This window comes from Rattus norvegicus, chromosome 1 (assembly GCF_021556685.1).
Source record: "Rattus norvegicus strain SHRSP/BbbUtx chromosome 1, alternate assembly SHRSP_T2T, whole genome shotgun sequence".
Classification (NCBI taxonomy): Eukaryota; Metazoa; Chordata; class Mammalia; order Rodentia; family Muridae; genus Rattus; species Rattus norvegicus.
This window is the reverse complement of record NC_141534.1, coordinates 55,532,208-55,550,885: the sequence shown is the minus strand read 5'-3', so window position 1 is coordinate 55,550,885 and position 18,678 is coordinate 55,532,208. Positions and strand designations below refer to the sequence as shown.

The 18,678-nt window shown below is 42.9% G+C and overlaps 1 long non-coding RNA gene across 3 annotated transcripts in view; it reads left to right on the top strand.

Annotated features, from left to right (window-relative positions):
• The first annotated feature begins 8,749 nt into the window (after positions 1 to 8,749).
• LOC148006982 (uncharacterized) overlaps positions 8,750 to 18,678 on the top strand; it is a 28,253-nt gene continuing 18,324 nt past the window's right edge. The window contains exons 1-2 of one of the 3 annotated variants that reach the window (XR_015645661.1): positions 8,750 to 8,863; positions 11,958 to 12,062. This is a non-coding gene — a long non-coding RNA (uncharacterized LOC148006982). The remainder of the gene's footprint in view (positions 8,864 to 11,957; positions 12,063 to 18,678) is intronic. The other 2 variants (XR_015645648.1, XR_015645655.1) reach the window with 2 other exon arrangements.

Here is an 18,678-nt window from a genome sequence, read left to right as displayed (position 1 = left end):
ATTAGCAGGGCTTCATCACCTTCCCTTTCTCAATCCCTTCTCACAGTTGGACATGTGGAAGCAAAGAAACTGGCAGCAGAATATTCAATAGTCACCCAGAATATCACCACCCCTAGAATTCTCATGAGATGGGCTGATGTGACTGTGATACAGGGGTGGCATGTAGGCTTTGATATTGAACAAGCCTAGGCTGGTGCCTCTGCTCACATGTGTGCCACCACCTTAGTTTAAGTCTACATGTTGTAAACTCTGAGAGGAGGAAGGAGATCTTTCTACATAGAGGCTGTTCTCTGAACCTGTGTTGGCCAAGGTCAAGCCAGAGTGTATGAACATGCCAGTTCCAGCCCCTGAGGGTTCTCTGCCCCCCTGGTGTTTATTGTGCTTAATGTCTGGTGAGGTGAAGATGTGGTCCATGCTAGGAATATCTTTGAAGACAACTGCCCTGGCTTCCCATGCTAAAATTCAATTGAGGACTGACAGGGACCTAAATACCAACAAGACAGTGCCAGGACCATGAGTTTAAAAACCACAAGCCAACGGGACCTTGATTCCCTCCTGTGCTGATCTGACTAGACTCACCATACACAGTTCTCCTGCACATCCAATGCCCTTTAGTAAAATCCGCTGTCAAGGGCAGGTGATGCCTCATGAGAGTGAACTGTCAGACACTTGGGGCTACTGTCCTGAACTCACCAGTCTCAGATGAATGGGCTTTGAAACGTTTTCAGAACACAGGATAGGGGTGTGCAGGATGTCCTTACACTCTCAGATCAAGCAGATAGCCTAGAGCCTAGGGCCATAGTCCTAAGAGAATTCTGCTCATGTGTGAAGCTTCTAAAGTCTGGAAGCTGAAGAAAGGAACGTAGACATTGTGTCAGTTAGGGGTTTACTGTTGACAAGAGACACACCAAAACCAATACAGTTCTTATAAGGATAACATTAATGAACACAGGATTGCAGGTTCAGAGACTCAGTCCAGTATCATCAAGCTGGGAGCATGGCAGCAACCAGGCAGGCATGGTGCCAGAGAGAGTGAGAGTTCCACATCTTCATCTGAAGGCTGCTTGGGGAAGATTGGCTTGCATGTGGATAGGAAAAGGGTCTTAAAGCCCATGCACAATGTGACACACCTACCTTAACAAGGCCATGCCTCCTAATAGTGCCACTCCCTGAGCTAAGTATATGCAAACCATCACAAACATCTTCCAGGAGGGTGGTACTGTTCTATCAGAGAGAAGCATCAGCTCCCATTAATATATTGAGATCAACCCTGGATAGGGCATAGAGCCCTCCACACATCCTGGGATTCAACGAGGCATCCTATGAAAAAGCTTTTTCCGAGGAGCACACATGTGTGTCAAGGCCTCCCTTCCGGCCAGGCCCTAGGGAATCTCCAGTGCTAAACTCTGTCTCTTCCTTTGCAGAAGTGAAACATAATAAAAATTCACACTTCACAGTACAGTGAATAGCAGTAATGGCGAAAGGTGTAAATAGAACCGATTAGTACCAGAGTATGTGGATTGATGTTATATGAAATGTGTTTGGGTGCCGTGCAGTATCCTCTTCCATGTACCTACATACTGAGCAACGACCCTGTACAATTTCTCTCTAGACAGAACCATCTGGAATTCACTCACTGAGGGACTTATGCCCTGGAGTGGTAGCTACAGGTAGGACTTGTGCATCCATGTCACCTATCCCAGAGACAGAGATGCATGGATTAAATGGAGAGAAGCAGACTGGAATTGTGGAGAGGCTAACCTGCCAACAACCCCAAACCCCCAGCAGGATGACAAGGGAGAACAGTGAGCAGTTTCCCAGCCAGCCTCACTCTCCATAGACAGACTTCTTCCAGTCCTTCCTTTTTGCCAAGGGGAAAAAATCCAAAAAGCAGGGGCAGGGAAAGAAAAGCTGCTCTACTCCCAGGAGCTGAGGACAAGTCCCCTCCCACCCTCCTGTCTGAGCCCATAACCAGCCACAGCCCAGTCCTCCGCTCATCTCTAGAGGCACAGGGACCCAAGAAGATGACCCATTGTATCACAAATGGCTCCTCTACAGCATTCTATGGGTGTCAGTCCTGAGTCCCTGAGCCAGAGGTGCTCTGCACAGCTATTCAGAGCACTCTCTTGATTTCTATACAAAGATCTCCGTGTTGCATTTCAGAGGAGAGTGTCCACCCAGCATCAGTCCTGGGGCTCTAGCCCTCTAATCTATTGGGTCATGTTAACTTCACCACAGAGCCACCATGTGTCTTGTACAACTCCTCCTTGAAAACCTTTTGTCGGAAGATATTTAGAGTCCTTTGCAGGTGGTAGGGAATATGACACACAACAGAAGGTGGTAGACAAACCTGGGGACACATCAAATACTGGGATGCTGTGAGGCTCCCTAAGCCAGGCTTGGGCAGGCTTGTGCCAGGGCTCCCATAGGACCCTTTGATTCGGGGGTTGGGGATTTAGCTCAGTGGTAGAGCGCTTGCCTTGCAAGCGCAAGGCCCTGGGTTCGGGCCCTAGCTCAAAAAAAAAAAAAAAAAAAAAAAAAAAAAAAGGACCCTTTGGTTCTGTCCCCTATACACAGCAAGAACCAATTACCAGGCCCACATTCTGCCCAGAGCAGCGGAAGAAGGGAACTTGGATTCCAGCTCTGTCCCAGTCCTGTAATACCTGACCTTGTAGCCCTTGCTTCCTTAGGTGCTCAGCAGTTCCCGTAAAATTCAAACAGCAAGGTGTACATGGTGTTCATAGCTCCCTCGGCCTGAAACATTGCTGTGTTTGATACTACAAATCAGGCGGCTGTGACTTGGACTTGAGATCATTGACACAGACTAGGGAGGACTCCAGGACACCTGAGCTCAGCTGTTATTTCTCCCATTAAGTGTACTCTTTTCCTTACATAAGCTCCTCAGTTTCATCAAATTTCATTTATTAATTGTGGATCTCAATGTCTGAGCACCATGGGTGTTCTATCCAGGAAGTTGTCTCCTGTACAATGGGCTCAAGCGTATTTCCCACATTCTCTTGTATCAGATTTGATGGATAAGGTTTTATGTTGCGGTTTTTGATGCAATTGGACTTGAGTTTTGCACAGGTTTATAGATAAGGCTCATTGCATTCTTCCCTATGCCTATATCCAATTAGCCCAGACCATTTGTTAAAGATGCTTTCTTGTTTTTTGTCATATGATTTTGCCTACTTTGTTGACAATAAGCATCCATAGTTGTGTGGGTTTATTTCAGGGTCTTGGATTTCATTTTATTGATCAGCCTGTCTGTTCCTATACCAATACCATATAGTTTTATTGCTATAGCTCTGTAGGACAGCAGTAAATCAGAGATGGAGATTCCTCCCGAAATTCTGTTATTGTTCAGGAATGTTTTAGCTATCCTGGGTTTGTTAAATGTTTCACTTGAAGTTGAGAATTGCTCTTTTAAGGTCTGTAAAGACTTGTTTTCAGCTCTGACAGGTATTGCATTCACAATTTAGATTGGTTTTAGTAAGATGGTCATTTTTAAATTATTAATCCTACCTGTCCATGACCTTTCTTATGATATCTTCTTCAATTGCTTTAATCAGAAATTAAAATTTTTGTCATACAGATCTTTCATTTTCTTATAACTGCACTGAGACCTTTTTGTTATATTATTTGTCGCTATTGTAAAGAGTGGTGTTTCCCTAATTTATTTGTCAGCCCCTTTATAGTTTGTTTAAAAGAGTGATACTGAATTTTTTAGTTAATGTTGTATCCATTAACTTTGTTGAAGGTATATATCAAATGTAGGAGTTCTCTGATAGAATTTTTTGGGTCTCTTCTATATTCTATGATATCATCACAAATACCAATACGATGTCTTCTTCCCTTCCAATGTATATCTCCTTGTTCACCTTTAGTTGTCTTATTGCTCTGCCTGAACTTCAAGAACCATATTGAAATGATAGGGAGAGGGTGGACAGCCTTGCCCTGCCCCTGAGCCTAGGACAATTGCTTTGTTTCTCTCTATTTAATGTGATGTTGGCTAGTGGATTGCTGTATGTTACCTTAATTGTGTTCATGTACTCTTCTGTAACCCTCTCTCTCTGTGACTTTTAACATGAGGGACTGTCACATTTGGTCAAAGGCCTTTTCAGAATCTACTGAGATGATCATGAGATTTTTTTTAAATTAATCAATTCATTTATTTAATTTCAAATGATATCCCCCTTCTTTGTTGCCCCTCCACAACCACCCATTCCATCTTCCCCATGCCCCTCAGCTTGGCGTCTATGAGGGAGCTCCTCCACTCTCTCCCCTACTCCCGCCTGACTACTCTAACATCCCCCTAGGCTGGCACATCAAACCTCCACAGGACCAGGGTCCTCCTCTCCCATTGATGTCAGCGAAGGCCATGTATCTGGAGCCCTGGTTCCCTCCATGTGTACTCTTTAGTTTCTGTTTTGTCTATCAGAGCTCTGGGTGGTCTAGTTAGCTGATAATGTTCTTCCTATGGGGTTCAATTCCCTCAGCTACTTCAGTTTTTCACCTAGCTCTTCCTTTGGGGTCCCCAGGCTCAGGCTGATGGTTGGCTGTGAGTATCTGCAGGTGTATTGGTCAGATGCTGATATAACAGGGATCAGCAATACCAAGCTACTGTCAGTAAACACATCTTGGCATTAGGAATAATGTATAGAATTTGTATCTGCTGATGGGATGGAATCCTAGGTGGGGTAGTTTCTGTATGGCCTTTCCTTCAGTGTCTGTTCCAGTTTTTTATTTTTGTGTTTACTTTTGACAGGAATATATCTAAGCAAAAATTTTGAGATGGTCGTGTGTCCCAATCCTTCAACTTGGAGCCGTGTCTAGATTAGTGGAGGTGTCTCTACAGGTTGTATGTCCCTTTGTTGCATACTTCAGATAAAGCCATCCTTTTGCGTCCTAGGAGACTCTCAATGCCCTAACACCTGGGACCTTATACTGGCTACACCCAGTTCATCATCCCCCACTGCTACATATTTTTAATCAATTTTCTGAAACTCTAATTTGCCCATTTCCCTTCTAAAATCTGATCCTATCCTCCCCAACCCTTGCATATTTCTCTTCCCCTCCTCTCTTGCTCCCTGGTCCCTGCCTTGCTCCACCACCTGTTATTATTTTGTTCCCCCTACTATGTGGGACTGAAGCATCCACACTTTGGTCTTCCTTCTTCTTAAGCTCCATGTGGTTTGTGAGGGTTATTGTGGGCATTTTGAGCTTTTGGGCTAATATCAACTTATCAGTGAGTACATACCATGTGAGTCCTTTTGCGTCTTGTTTACTCAGTCAGGTTAATATATTCTAGTTCTATCCATTTCCCTGCAAATTTCATGAAGTCATGAAGTCACTGTTTATAATAGTTTGGTAGTACTCCATTGTGAAAATGTATCACAATTTCTATATCCATTCTTCCATTTTCGGACATCTGGATTGGCTACAAGTTCTGGGTATTATAAATAAGACTTGTATAAACATTAGGGATCATGTGCATTCTTCTACATGCTCACTGACATTTGAACCAGAACCTTTTGTTGAAACTGCTGTCTATTTTATACTGGATGGATTTGGTTACTTTGTCACACATTAGTGCCCATAGGTGTGTGGGGTTATTTTCTGGGTTGTACATTGTATTACCTTGATCTACCTGCCTGTCCCTGTATCAATAACTGTGGTTTTTTAAAATTATTTCTCTGTAGTACAGGTTGAGGTCAGGAATGCTGATTCTCCCAGAATTTCTTTTATTGTTGAGAATATTTTCTCTTTATCCTGTGTTTTTTGTCATTCTAGATGAATTTGAGAATTGCTCTAACTCTATGAAGAATTGAGTTGGAATTTTCATGGGGATTGCTTTGATCTATAGATTGGTTTAGGTAAGATGGCCATTTTACTATGTTTATCCTGCTGATCCAAGAACATGGGAGATCTTTCCATCTTCTGAGGTCTTCCGCAATTTCTTTTATCAGAGTCTTGTTCTTATTGTTCAGATCTTTCACTTGCTTTGTTAGAGTCACCCTGAGGTATTTTATATTATATGCGACTAATTTTAAGGGTGCTGTTTCCCTAATTTTTTTCAGCCCATTTTTCCTTTGAGTAGGGGAAGATTGCTGATTTGTTAGAGTGAATTTTTCTAACTAGCCACATTGCTTACATTGTTTATCAGCTGAAGGAGTTCTATGGTAGAATATTTTGTGGTCACCGGTTGATACTATCATATCATCCACCAATAGTGATATCTTAACTTCCTCCTTCCCAATTTGCATTCCTTTGATCTATTTTTGTTATCTAATTGTTCTGGCTAGAACCTCCCATAATATACTGTATAGATACTGGGAGAATGAGAAGGCTTGCCTTGTCCCTGATTTTAGTAGTATTGCTTCAAATTTCTCTCCATTTTGTTTGATATTGTCTGTTAGTTGTATATGGTTATATATCTACATAAGTATATATGTAAATAGTTAAACATCCATTCAGGTTAGATGTCCTCTGCCTTTGTAAAACTGAATTACATTAATCAGGGCTGTTCTGACTCTCCGTATTAGATTGGGGAAAGTTTTTGGAAACGCTGTACTTTTAAACAACCCCCGTAGTTATGCTTGCTTAGGTGGCACAAATTGCCTGCTTACTGAAATTGAGAACACTGTCTTCGTTATTTTCTTTCTCCATTTTTAGTGTGGGTTTGTTGCATTACCATATATATCTGTGTACATAGGTGCACGTGGAGGCTTACCCTGAGGTTGACAGAAATTATCCTCAAATTACTGTCTGTTACTCATTGAAAGAGGGTCTCTCAATGGCTAAGCTGTTTGCCTTGTCTTTCTAGCATTTATGTAATCTTCGGTTGACCACTGGGCCATCTGTAGTGTGCATATTTATTTTTGAAAGTTACTGTCAAGAAAATATATTGTCCCTTTTCTACATGGAATTGTTTCTTGGTTTATTAGACTTTTGTTATATTTTAAGTTGTATTCATAACTTTTTGGGAGACTGGTGATAGGCCTATGTCACAAACCCTGCCCTTTTCCTTGAACTTACATTTAGTTGATGAGCACAGATTGGGTTTTAAAGTTCTGCTCAGACCAAAGCGTAGGTGTAGCTTGTCTCAGCCGCAATACATAAAATTACTGAAATAATATGCAACAAAGAATAAATTTCACTGAAACATGAAAATTCTGATGAAAATTTAGTTAGGCAAGTTAGTTGTATTTTTATGCATGATCGTTTGTATTTTCTTCTTCTCCAGCCACGATGCAGACTTACCTGGCAGTTCTGGAGCCCCTGAAAACCTGATATTTAAAGAGCATCTGCCCCACTTTTCACAAGGTCCTGATGTGTCTGACAAAATGAAAGTCTCTCTTAAGTTAACAGAGCTTGAGAATGAACTGAACAGTAAGTGAGAAGAGACAGGTCACCTGTACTCAAGCAGGTCTGACCTAGGCAGTGGATTTGTGGGAGTGGGCCTGAAGAAGAAGGAACAAATGTACTTCTAAGTGATATTTAATTTCTTTTTCTGAAATGGTTGCAATTGTTCCAAATCCAAGAAACTTTGTTTTACTTTACCAAGAAAAACCCTGCCTAGTTCTTAGTGATCTGACTAAGGTGAAGGTACCCGTTCTTGTTAGCTGTGGGGAGTCTTGGACTTAGAGGGCAGAATGATGGGCTGTAAAGATGACAGGGTGTTTCCTCTACCCTACCTTTTCCATTGTCATTCCAAGGTCAGTAGGCCTAGACATTATCTTTCCCTTCTTTCTCCAAACTCCATTTGCCTACGGGAGATTGATATCCGAGAATTTCAGACCACTACTGTGTCATAGTGGACCCTGTCTGCAGGATAAAGTCTCTCAGTGCAGATGAAATGTTGGCTGTACCTTCTTTAATTTGCATGAGGTGGCTAGAAGGAGGTTTTTATGTAAGGTGCACAACATATCATTCTTCAAAAATGTGAGCCTCCCTATCTATTGTAACTATTTGAGATTGAATATCTAATTCATTATTTAATTTCAAAAATTCTAAAGAAAGATTTTGGATTTGATCCTAGGGATTTAATTTTAAAAATACAAATCATCATTAGACTAATCACTGGTGGAAATTAAAGATGACAATTCCGTTCTAAAGTTAACTAATATTTCAGAGGCCCCAAAGGCTCTAGAGCTCTCAAAGCATTACACAGCATTCTTGCAGGTAGGAGCAAAGACGTCTGAGAAGAATGGGAGCTCGTGGGTGGCAGGCAAACACAGCTATCTCAGAACTTGAACATTTAGTAAGGAGATGTAGATACACTGTCAGGAAAGGAAGAACCGTGTTGCTGTGCCTCCTGTGACTTAAGTGCTAGAAGAACACTTTGTCGCAGTTGAGTCTGCATCTCTTTCTCAGCATAACAGAGTTATTTAATTTTAATTTAATTAATGGTGTGAGAAATGAACATAGAACCTGTGTGGTTGACTGAAGGACCCTACAAAACATTATCTGTAAGGTATGCTCGCAAGATGGTAGAGGGGAATGGGAAGGGCCTGCTCTCTGGGAAGTCTGAGGCAGGATCTCGAGTGGGCTGGGAAAGAGATGCCTCCAGGTGAGATGGGTATTCAATGCCACAGTAAATTGATTTGTATTTTACAAGCACTGTGGGGACCTTGTATTTCTTGAGAGGACAGGAGCAAAATGAACCTGTGGGTTCAATGAACCGGTTCAATGAACCGGTAAGCTAGACTGGAAAATTCCTGTGGGTAGGCATAGTGCGCATGGGCATGAGTGGCCAATGAACGATACTAGCCCTCCCTCTCTAGGATTTAGCCACGCCCTTCATTCGTTACTGTGAGGATTTTCAGAACAGAGGTTGTGGCAGTTTCAGCATCAAATACCTGTGAGTATGAAGGGAGCCCAGGGAATTTGAAACCGCCCCTATCTGCTCTCAGGAATGTGGGAAAAATAAGAGAATTGGGATTGGCTTGGTAGCACTCTTTCGTGAGTCTTATCTTGAGTTCCCTTGGGATGGAGCCCAATTAGGTCTGCTTCTTTTCGGAATCTTAGGGAAGTTGACCTGTTTACTCCTCACTGTCTTTATGGCTCCTTTCTCCAATTGCCACTTGGGTCCTCTTTGACCTCTCATTTGCTGCATTAGCACCTCAAGGTCTCCTGACTTGGTACCTCCCTCAGCTATGCTGAACATCCACAGACTCCATACTGAGCAGGATTTGGGAGTACAGCTACTAACACCAAAAATTATGTAACCCTACGCGTTCCCTTCTTAGAGCACACAGTAGAAAAAATAGACCGATAAAGTGAACAAAAATATAAACACTATGCCTGATAATGGCTGCCAAGCAGAGAGTCTGAACATTACATGATCTAAACTCAGCCCCACCCTAAAGTTAGAGTCCTTGTCTGGGCTGCAGGGACAGAAAGCTCCTGTTCAACAGAGGAGACTGAGGGCTTAGAAGACAGAGGTCTCTGTGGAAAGTGATATGTGACCAGCCAGGGCTTGTGGTATACTGGAAAGAAGGTAGAGACTGAGGGAATGGGAGCTCAAGCCCCACCATCCTAGCCAACATATAAAGACTATGCTGTGACCTTAACCAGAGAGAAGACGATCTGTTCTGCCTCTTAAAGGTGAGTTTGTAGCAGGTTTTCTTCCTGACCAGAGACGTGAGATGACTGCATGAGAGCTCCTTATAAGAGAAGGCTTGACTTCCCAGTAGAAGACAAGGAACTCTGTGGGCATGCTCCAAGGGAAAGTGGTGAGAACCACAATCAGCATTTTTGATCTTTGCAAATTTGCCTAAGTGGACATTGAAAGAAGAAACCTTTGTTCCAGCAACAAGTGTTAAGTTTCCTGGGGACCGCACAGCTCTGTTTTGTTTCAAGGCCCAACTTAGCTATCCAGAAGCTTCACCCTGGGACTGTACCTTAGCACCCAACTCAGGACCACTTTATCTCACCTTGAGAAATAAATCTTAAGATCTAATGCTTAGTCCCATCTACCCCAAGATAGAACTGAGCTTACAGCAGTGAATTTCAGGCTCCAGGACACACCAAGAACGCACACTGTAATATTTTTGGGCTGCCTGCAGAACTGAGCAGAGGTTTCTGTGGGCTTGAGATTGGAAGTCTTGGGTCCAAGAATTGGCTCCAGTTCTCCTCAGTTTGTAGGTAGCTGATTCCTTTAGGTGTTCTGTGGTTTCTCCCTGCACCCTGTAAGTGTCTGTTGCTCTATGGTTCCCTTCATAAGACCCCAAAGACATTACAACAGAGCCCACCTTTCAGGCTTCCTTGAATCGATGACCTTGAAGGCACTGTCTTTAAGTGTCACCTGCTCAGTGTCAGGGACTTCATCCTTCACCATATGAATTGGGGTATATCTTATCCAACCTAAGGCACTCAAGAGAGACTCATATGGTCAGGGCAAACCTGACAGAAATTTCTCACAGAGCCCCATTCTAATTGGACCAGACTTTGTAAATGTGTCCCAGGTCTTTTTGGCACTGCTATCCAGCATTGTTCTCATGGTCTAACTTTGTCATTTATGGGGAGAAACTGCACAAAAGGCATCACATGAGAAAGGAAGAACAAGGCAGTCAACTTGTAGATGGAATCCTATTATAAATGGCAGAGACCCTAAGGAATCTGCTAAAGTTTAGCATTGAACAATTAGTTATACCAGAACAATGAATATGAGCTCTGTCAACAGAAATAAAGCATTTCTATATCCTAGCAGTAAACAAAACAATAGTTGGGAAAAATTCTATGTCGTACACCATCTTTAATAAAAATCAAAAATATTTTCAAATTACTTTGAGGAAGCACATACTAAACTTTTAACTATAGCTTCTATTATTGTTTGAAATCTAGGAAGTAAGTAAATTTCATCAAAATATTACAGAAATTTTCATACTCAACAGAATACATTTAGAAATTAACAGTGTATAACTCAGAGGTTTTCAAACTCATATCGTGGGTTCTCTTTACCAATCAGAGTTTAGAAGTGCAGATAATGCTGTCTCCAGGTAGTCACACATACTCTGTGAGAAGATTTAGAGAGTTAATTCTCTAACAGGAGGGTCCGCATCCCAATCTGGAGACAGAATTCCCTTCAAGAGGGTCTAAATCACCTGCAGATATGAGTAGCCCCCTCAGAGGAAGGACTGAAGCTCCTGCAGGCGAGAATGACAAAAATGAGAGGATCCATAGGAGGAGGGACTTAATTTCTTCTCTGATGAGACTGCAGCACCAGCAGGAATTTGACTCTGTAGTCTGAGAGATTATTTTCATCATGATGTTCTGAGTTCCCTGAATCCACAGCTGGAATACTGAGCCACCATCAAGAACACTGAACCTGGACCAGTTGTCTTAAGGGCATTAAATACGAATTTCACTTCTTTGGCTTATAAAACCCCACCATGCTCTAGCTTCCTTCCAACATCCACCCTTCATTCCCCACCATCTCAGCTTCTCAATAAATCCTTCCTCTCCTTGATTTTCCAAACCACGTATGTCTTATGATCACCTACACACACACGCACACACACACACACACACACACACACACACACACACACACACACACACACACACCTGGCTTTGAAGGGATCAGATTTTGATTTTTAAGGCTGAACTGTTTCTATGGCTTTCTCTGGAAACTCTGCTTCCCAGGTACTTTCCATGGTACCTTCCTGACCAAAGGTTAAAGAGTCCAGAGTGTAAAGCTTGCATCCCTGGTAGTCCTCAGGTCTGGAGCTGATGGGCTCAGAGCCATGGGGTGTGTGTGGGTAGCCGGCCAGGCCTTGCTGAGGCTGACTTGTCTTGTCTCTGCAGTATGTGAAGGAGTCTTCACAACCTGACAGTTGACTTTCTCCTTGCTGAGGCTGTTTCTACCATTTCTTGCACTCTGTCCATTCATGGTGTTTCAAAGTGGGCAGGTAAGTGCTGTGTTGATGCATTTTTTGGATCCTTGGTTGCAGGTTAAAGAAGAAAAGATAGTTGAACTAGAAACAGAAAATGCTGTTCTGTCCCTGAGATTGGCAGAGATAACGAAGTAATGTTTTGCTCTGACCAATGAGCCACAGGTGAGTGTTTGCTTTGCGTAGGCTACTGTGGTTGCAAAAAGGTGGAAAGGACTGCGGCTTTCCTTAGATGGTTGGTTTCTTCCACTGAGGTGCACACTTAGTGTGTCATCCAGAAGTGGAACAGAGATTAATCCTAAATTTTTCATCCCCGTGCTCAGAAGTATTTAAGGAATAATTCATTAATGATACGTCCAACAGTTGGTGGTTCTTGAGAGTGGGGTTGTACAATTTGTGCATCATGAATTCATTCATATAAGTTTTAATAAATCTATAGATATAGTAGTCACCTTCAACACCCAATGACTTGGTCTAAATAAGTGCAAACCCAGGTGTTCAGAAATGGTGTCTCAGACACCCCCACAGCATGCCACACTCCAGGATAGGGATGCTGCACAGTTCAGATGCAGACATTTCCAGTGTGGCTGGTTGTTCAGTATGCCCTTCGTCTTCTCACGGGCTCTTCTTGGGTGGCAGAACCTGCAGTGACACTCCTTTGAGTTATTTTCTTTCGATTTTTCTTTTGAAGTTTAGTGATCTTTTTTCAGGTCCCTAATCTTGGATGAATTGGATCCCCTGCAGACACATAGTCTTGTCTTAAACTGGTACGACTGTGTGTGTGTCTCTCTGTGTGTGTGTGTGTGTGTGTGTGTATGTGTCTGTGTGTTTTTCTGTGTGTTTCTCTCTCTCTCTCTCTCTCTCTCTCTCTCTCTCTCTCTCTCTCTCTGAGTGTGTGTGTGTGTGTGTGTGTGTGTGTTTAGAACCACAGATTTCATGATCCTACCCCATAGCTGATCCACTCAGAATACATGGAAGAGGTAGGAGCATGAAATAAAAATAAAGAAAAACCAGGGTGGAAGGCAGGGCCTTGGGAGCAGAGCATGAGAGGAGGAAGAATGCAGAGTGCATGGAAGCAGAGTGTGAAAGTACAGCAGCAGGCATGAAGGCCTTGCAAGTGCTTAGGGTGTGGGGATCAGGTGTGTTAGGAGCTCAGGGAGAAGTTGAATGTGATGAGCTTTCAGGTTTAACTACTGTCTGATCTCTGCAGTGCCATCCCTAGAAAAGTGACCCTTGCTGTTGATGATGTAAGCAGTCCCTAGTGCCTTAGTCACATCACAGACACATTGACTGTCAGAACCCAGTGTGCTGGCCCCTACACTGGGAAGCCCTCAGGGGTGTAAGGAGCATGCACTGGTTTTCTTTGTGCCATACTCACCCTGAGTGAGGAAATGTTTCTGCACTTCTGCTGTTACCAGAGATAATAAACATGGGTGACATTCCTGATAGCCTGTCTGTATGACGATTTTGCTTCAGCAGTGTTAGCTCTCTGGCTTAAAAGATCCAATCTAACAAGTGATAAGATTTCACCCAGTAGGGAAATATGAAAGCAGTTAACTGAAATACATACTTGGCAATTCTGAATTTGAAACAGGCCTCAACCTGACTCTGTTCCTCCTTACCCTCCTCAGATACCTTAGTTTTGTCTACATGCATTCCTGGTGGCAGCTTTGAGGACCCAATTCTGACTTGTGACTGGACATGGGTCATGTTCATGGGCTGGGGAAGTACCAGATGACCATTCTGTGGCCCCTGTATCCATGTAGTTAATGGAGTTCCACAGACCATGACAATAACTCAGGATACAGAACCCATTGCAACAGATGCTCAGCTGAAAACATGGAACTCAAGACTATAAAGACAGCTGACATGCAACATGATGCTAATCTTTCTAAGCTCCTCAATGTTTCACCAAATACCTATAAAGATCGAGTACCCTAGCACACACTGAGAAGTGCGGAGAGAAAGAATTCCATGCCTATGGTCCTCTGCTTATGAGAAATAGATTTCAGGACAGTAAATAGTTTTTGAGGGTAAGTTTCTCTTTTATAAACACCAGTCTCTCTCTCTTATATACTAGTTTAAAATTATTTATTTTTATTTCATTTGCATTGGTGTTTTACCTGCATGTGCATCTGTGAGTGGCTGTCAGATATCCTAGGAAGTGTGTTGTGTTGGGCAATTCCATTTAAAACAGTCAGAACAAAGAGGAAATGCAACATGAACAGTAGCAATCAGGTCCCTCTCCTTAGGTCCCTGTGGATGTAGCTGCTCTTGGTGCCTACAGCGTCTTCTTTGTGAATGCATGCCATGCTCTGAACTATAGCTGTGATGGCTTGTGTCCTATGGCTACTAGAGTACCAGCATCTCGCCTTGTTTCCAAAATACCTGCATCCACCCCTGTCTCCAGGCAAGCATTCTGAGCAAGAAACAATAGCCACATGTAAAGAATGTGGGATTTGTCAGTACACAAAGAATATAGTTTCCTTATCAAAGCTTCATTAGAAAGAGTGTAGTGTGAAGGAGAGAGATGCCATAGACTAGGACTCCAGTTACACAGTAGTCTCCATGTGGCTTTGTCAGACACAACTAGGAAGGGTGTTGGTGACCTGTGCAGACTTGGAAAAATATTTATCATGCTTCCCTATGATGAAAGCCAAGAAGAAAACTGGGACAGATGAGAGCTGCTTAGCTCAGGCTGACCTCTCTTCAGTGGGAAGACCAGAGTTATGTGTGGCTTCTATCTCTGTGTCTCAGGAGGAAAGTGAGGTCAGGTGTTCTTGTGCCTGCTGTTTTCACTGCTTTTAACAAGAAGGCTTCTTCCTTGAAAATGGTATGCTTGAGGGTAACAAGGTCTGTCCCTGTCATCATTTGATTATGGATGTCCCCAAAAGGCCTTGTGCTGGAAGCTCATGTAAGAACCATTAGGACTAACCAGCTGTGACTGTGGACTATATATGCCCATAATCCTAGAACTGTGGGACAGTGTGATACCAGCCTATTCTTGTAGCTGACAGTCAGCCTGGCTGAGATGACAGACTTGTGTTTCAGTGAGTGGCTTGACTTGAACTTGTAAGGGAGAGAGTGATGAAAAAAGGACTTAATCTTTTCATTTTGTCTCTTCATGCTCACACAACACACACACACACACAAACACACATACATGAACACACACTCATGACATATACATGCATACAGACACATATGTGCACACACAAATGCACACAGAGGCACACATGTGCACACACACATGCCCACACACATGCACATACTCACAAAAACACACATGGAACACACACACACACATACATGCATTCACACAACTCAGATGCCCACACACACGGGTGCGCACACACATTCACATACACATATACCACACCATACACATCATGCCATACCACACAGAGGCACACACACAAATAAACACATGGAAATCACACACACACAAGTGCACATGCACACAAAGACACACATATATAGATACGAACACACACAACCTACATTATACTACACATATCATAAACACACAAGCACACAGACACACACACAGGTGGTGCCTACTGCAAGATGGTTATGTCATGTCTAGAGGGAGCCTGTGTAGCAAAACCTGGTGGCTATGAAAAGATCCAAACTCTTCCCAAACCCCTCTCACTTCTCATCATGCCATGGGATCTTTCTCTCTAGCACACACTCCAACCATGATATCATATGGTACTATGACCAAAGCTGAGCCAGTGAGGTCACCCCAGCTTTCAATAACAAAACTGTCCCAAACAAACCTCTTCATGCATAAGCCAGCTTCAGTCATTTTGTTCTTGCAACAGAAAGTGGATTTGCTCAGGCACCCTTAAACAACACTCATTTCACAGTGTGACTACTGTCATGGGGTTATGTTTTAAGAGTGCTTGTGAGAGGAGGACAAGGCTGCAGCTGTAGAGGTGAACTGAGATGGCTTTAGCTTTGAAAGACCCCCAAACTTGGGGAGACTCTCTCCAGTCACAGGTTGAGGTGCCCCCAAGAAACGCGAGTAGCCGGTCTTGATGTAACAGCAAGAGGTAGCGTTTATTAACGAGATCCCGGACTGACACCTATCTCACACAGGAGACAGAGGAATCGGCCCCGAGCCTCTTCAGGCAGGGGTTTATATAGGAGAAGCCAGGGGGTTTCGCGTGGTTATCAGCAAGGGAAATGGGTACAAGGTCTCATCTGCAAGCAGTACGTGCGGGCTGGGGTGTTCTCAATATAGGAGAATGTCTTTATCTGTAGAGCAGGGAGTCATCCGTCCGGATGGCCCCCTTCCTGGAACAATCCCTCGACCTTGTTTATAGGCTTGGCCGGGCACATCTCAGGCCAGCTCTGTCCTGCCCCCTTATCTGCTGTTCTTTTGCAGTTTTTATGAAGTTTTTATTTTAACTCTTCAGCTTCAGTTTAGTATATTGCAGAAGAGAGAAGTTGGTTTGTGCAGGAATATCTTCAGATTGGAGAGGCTCAGCGTTTGATGCTGGGAAATGGTAGTAATAACTCTATCACTTATCAGTTGTTGTACATGTCAGAAAGTCTGCAGAAATAGTTATTTTGGTCACGTTTTGAATATATTTGGCTGTAATTTAATGTAGACATCACAAAATGAATTTAGAAAGCTGCTGACTGCTAATATTGGTAGTTATGGATTTAACTTCAAGTGTCAGGACACATGTTTTGGTATAGCCACTCTCCCATGTCATAAGATTTAGAATACCTGCTCTCTCTGGTCATGAAGGTTAGTTAATAGCTCCTCTTCAAGGTCATAAGAGCAAAGCTGGCCATTGTCTCATGTCACAAAAGTCAGTGTGTCCAACAGGGTATCATGAATCTGTTTGATGTCTCTGAAGGATTTATTTTCTTTTAGAGTTAGGTATTTTATTTTGTGTATATGCATGGTCCACATATATGTGGGTATGTGCACTGTATGTATTAGGCAGTGTCCCCAAAGTCATAAGAGGGTCAGATACCTGAGACCAGGAGTTGCAGATGGCTGTGAGCTGCCTATGGGTCCTGCAATACACGTGCAGGTCCTCTGCAAGGGCAGCCAGTGCTCTCAAACCCTGAACCATCTCTCTAGTTTCTGCTCTGTAGGTTTTCTCGTGTCCTGTTGATTACTGTCTGCTCCACTAGCCTGTTCCACAGGAATCAGTCTTATGATTGTGTAGCATCACAACACGAAAAACAGTTTAATCTCTGACTGGATGCCCTGACAGATTTTTAGAAAGAATACAAATTGACAGTACTTGTTTTTGAATATTAACAGTACCTCTGGAACTAAACTCAGATCGTCAGTAAGTTCCTTTCACCTCTGATCCATCTCACCAACGAACACAGTATATTCTATTCTGTTCTTAGTGCACCATGTATTGCCTCAAGAAGCAGCATTGTTAAGACAAGCAAAAGAAGACTTATAAAATCTTCAGAATTTGAGATTTAAAGTCACCCATAACTGGTGCTACACATCATTAATGGCACCACTTGGGAGAGAGAGGCTCTCTAAACTGTCTAAACTACTCTGGTCTACATGTTAAATATTAAGATAGCCACATTTTGTGGTGTGACCCTGCCTGAAAATAACCAACAAAAACCCAAACACACACACAGACCTCTACACAGGCACACACAGACACAAACACAGACACAGACAGACTGACAGACACACACACACACACACACACACACACACACACACACACACACACACACACAGAGCAATGTCCAGTTGCTACCTTTCTCATTCCTCAAGTGGGCTTTCAGTGTAACTATTTTAATCTCACCTACCTCAGTCCTTCCAGTCTGTAGGCTTCTGTTAAACCCTCAGGAATTGGCAACTGACATCAGGCCGGTTTCTGCTTGCTGGTGGGGAAATTGGGTGTTGTTGTTTTGTTATTCTGTACTCCCTTAGCCAACCACCCCAGGCCCTGAGAAGTTTCCATTTACCTCCTTCAGAGGACTCCTTCAGAGTTTTTAAGTCATACTTAACAAAGTAAGAAACCATTTGTTTTGATTGCAGCATTTAGGGTTGTGTTGAATAGGTACCAGCAGAATGTATGCTGTTTATAAGTAGGTCTGTGGGTTAGGACTAGGTGTAATTTTATCTGCTGAGTGAGTGAGTGTTTGCTCAATGTCCTTGCCCCTTTTGGCTTCTGTGGTATTTTTATTCCTGAAGACTAAAGGGTTTGAGTTTGCGTGGGATCCTTCTGTGATTTCCGTGTCCAGCACCTCTGGACTTATCCTATAAGTATTACCAGATTAAAAGGGCTGTTGATTTTCCATGGAGATGCTTGTTTACATTTTTACTTAATCCACAACTTATGTGAAAGAGGAGGGAGAGCAGCTTGCTGGCTCTGCAGCAACACACATTGACCCAGAGTGAAGGTTCTCTCTGTTACTGATTCGAATTCCTGAATCACCATGACATTTTGAATGAGCTATCCTCCACTGTCTCGGGCATTTGAGTACTCCTTTCCCAGTTGGTGAATCTGTTTGGGAAGATTCAGGAGGTGTGCCCTTGCTGGAGAAAGAATGTCATCTGGGCTGGACTTGAGGTTACTGTGATTTTCGTGACTCCCAGTGCACCTTCTGCTTTGTACTTGTGATTCTAGATGTGAGCCCTCAGTTTCCTGCTCCTTCCACCATGCCTTGTTTTTTTGGTTTTTGTTTGTTTGTTTGTTTGTTTTTTATTAACTTGAGTATTTCTTATTTACATTTTGAGTGTTATTCCCTTTCCCGGTTTCCGGGCAAACATCCCCCTAAT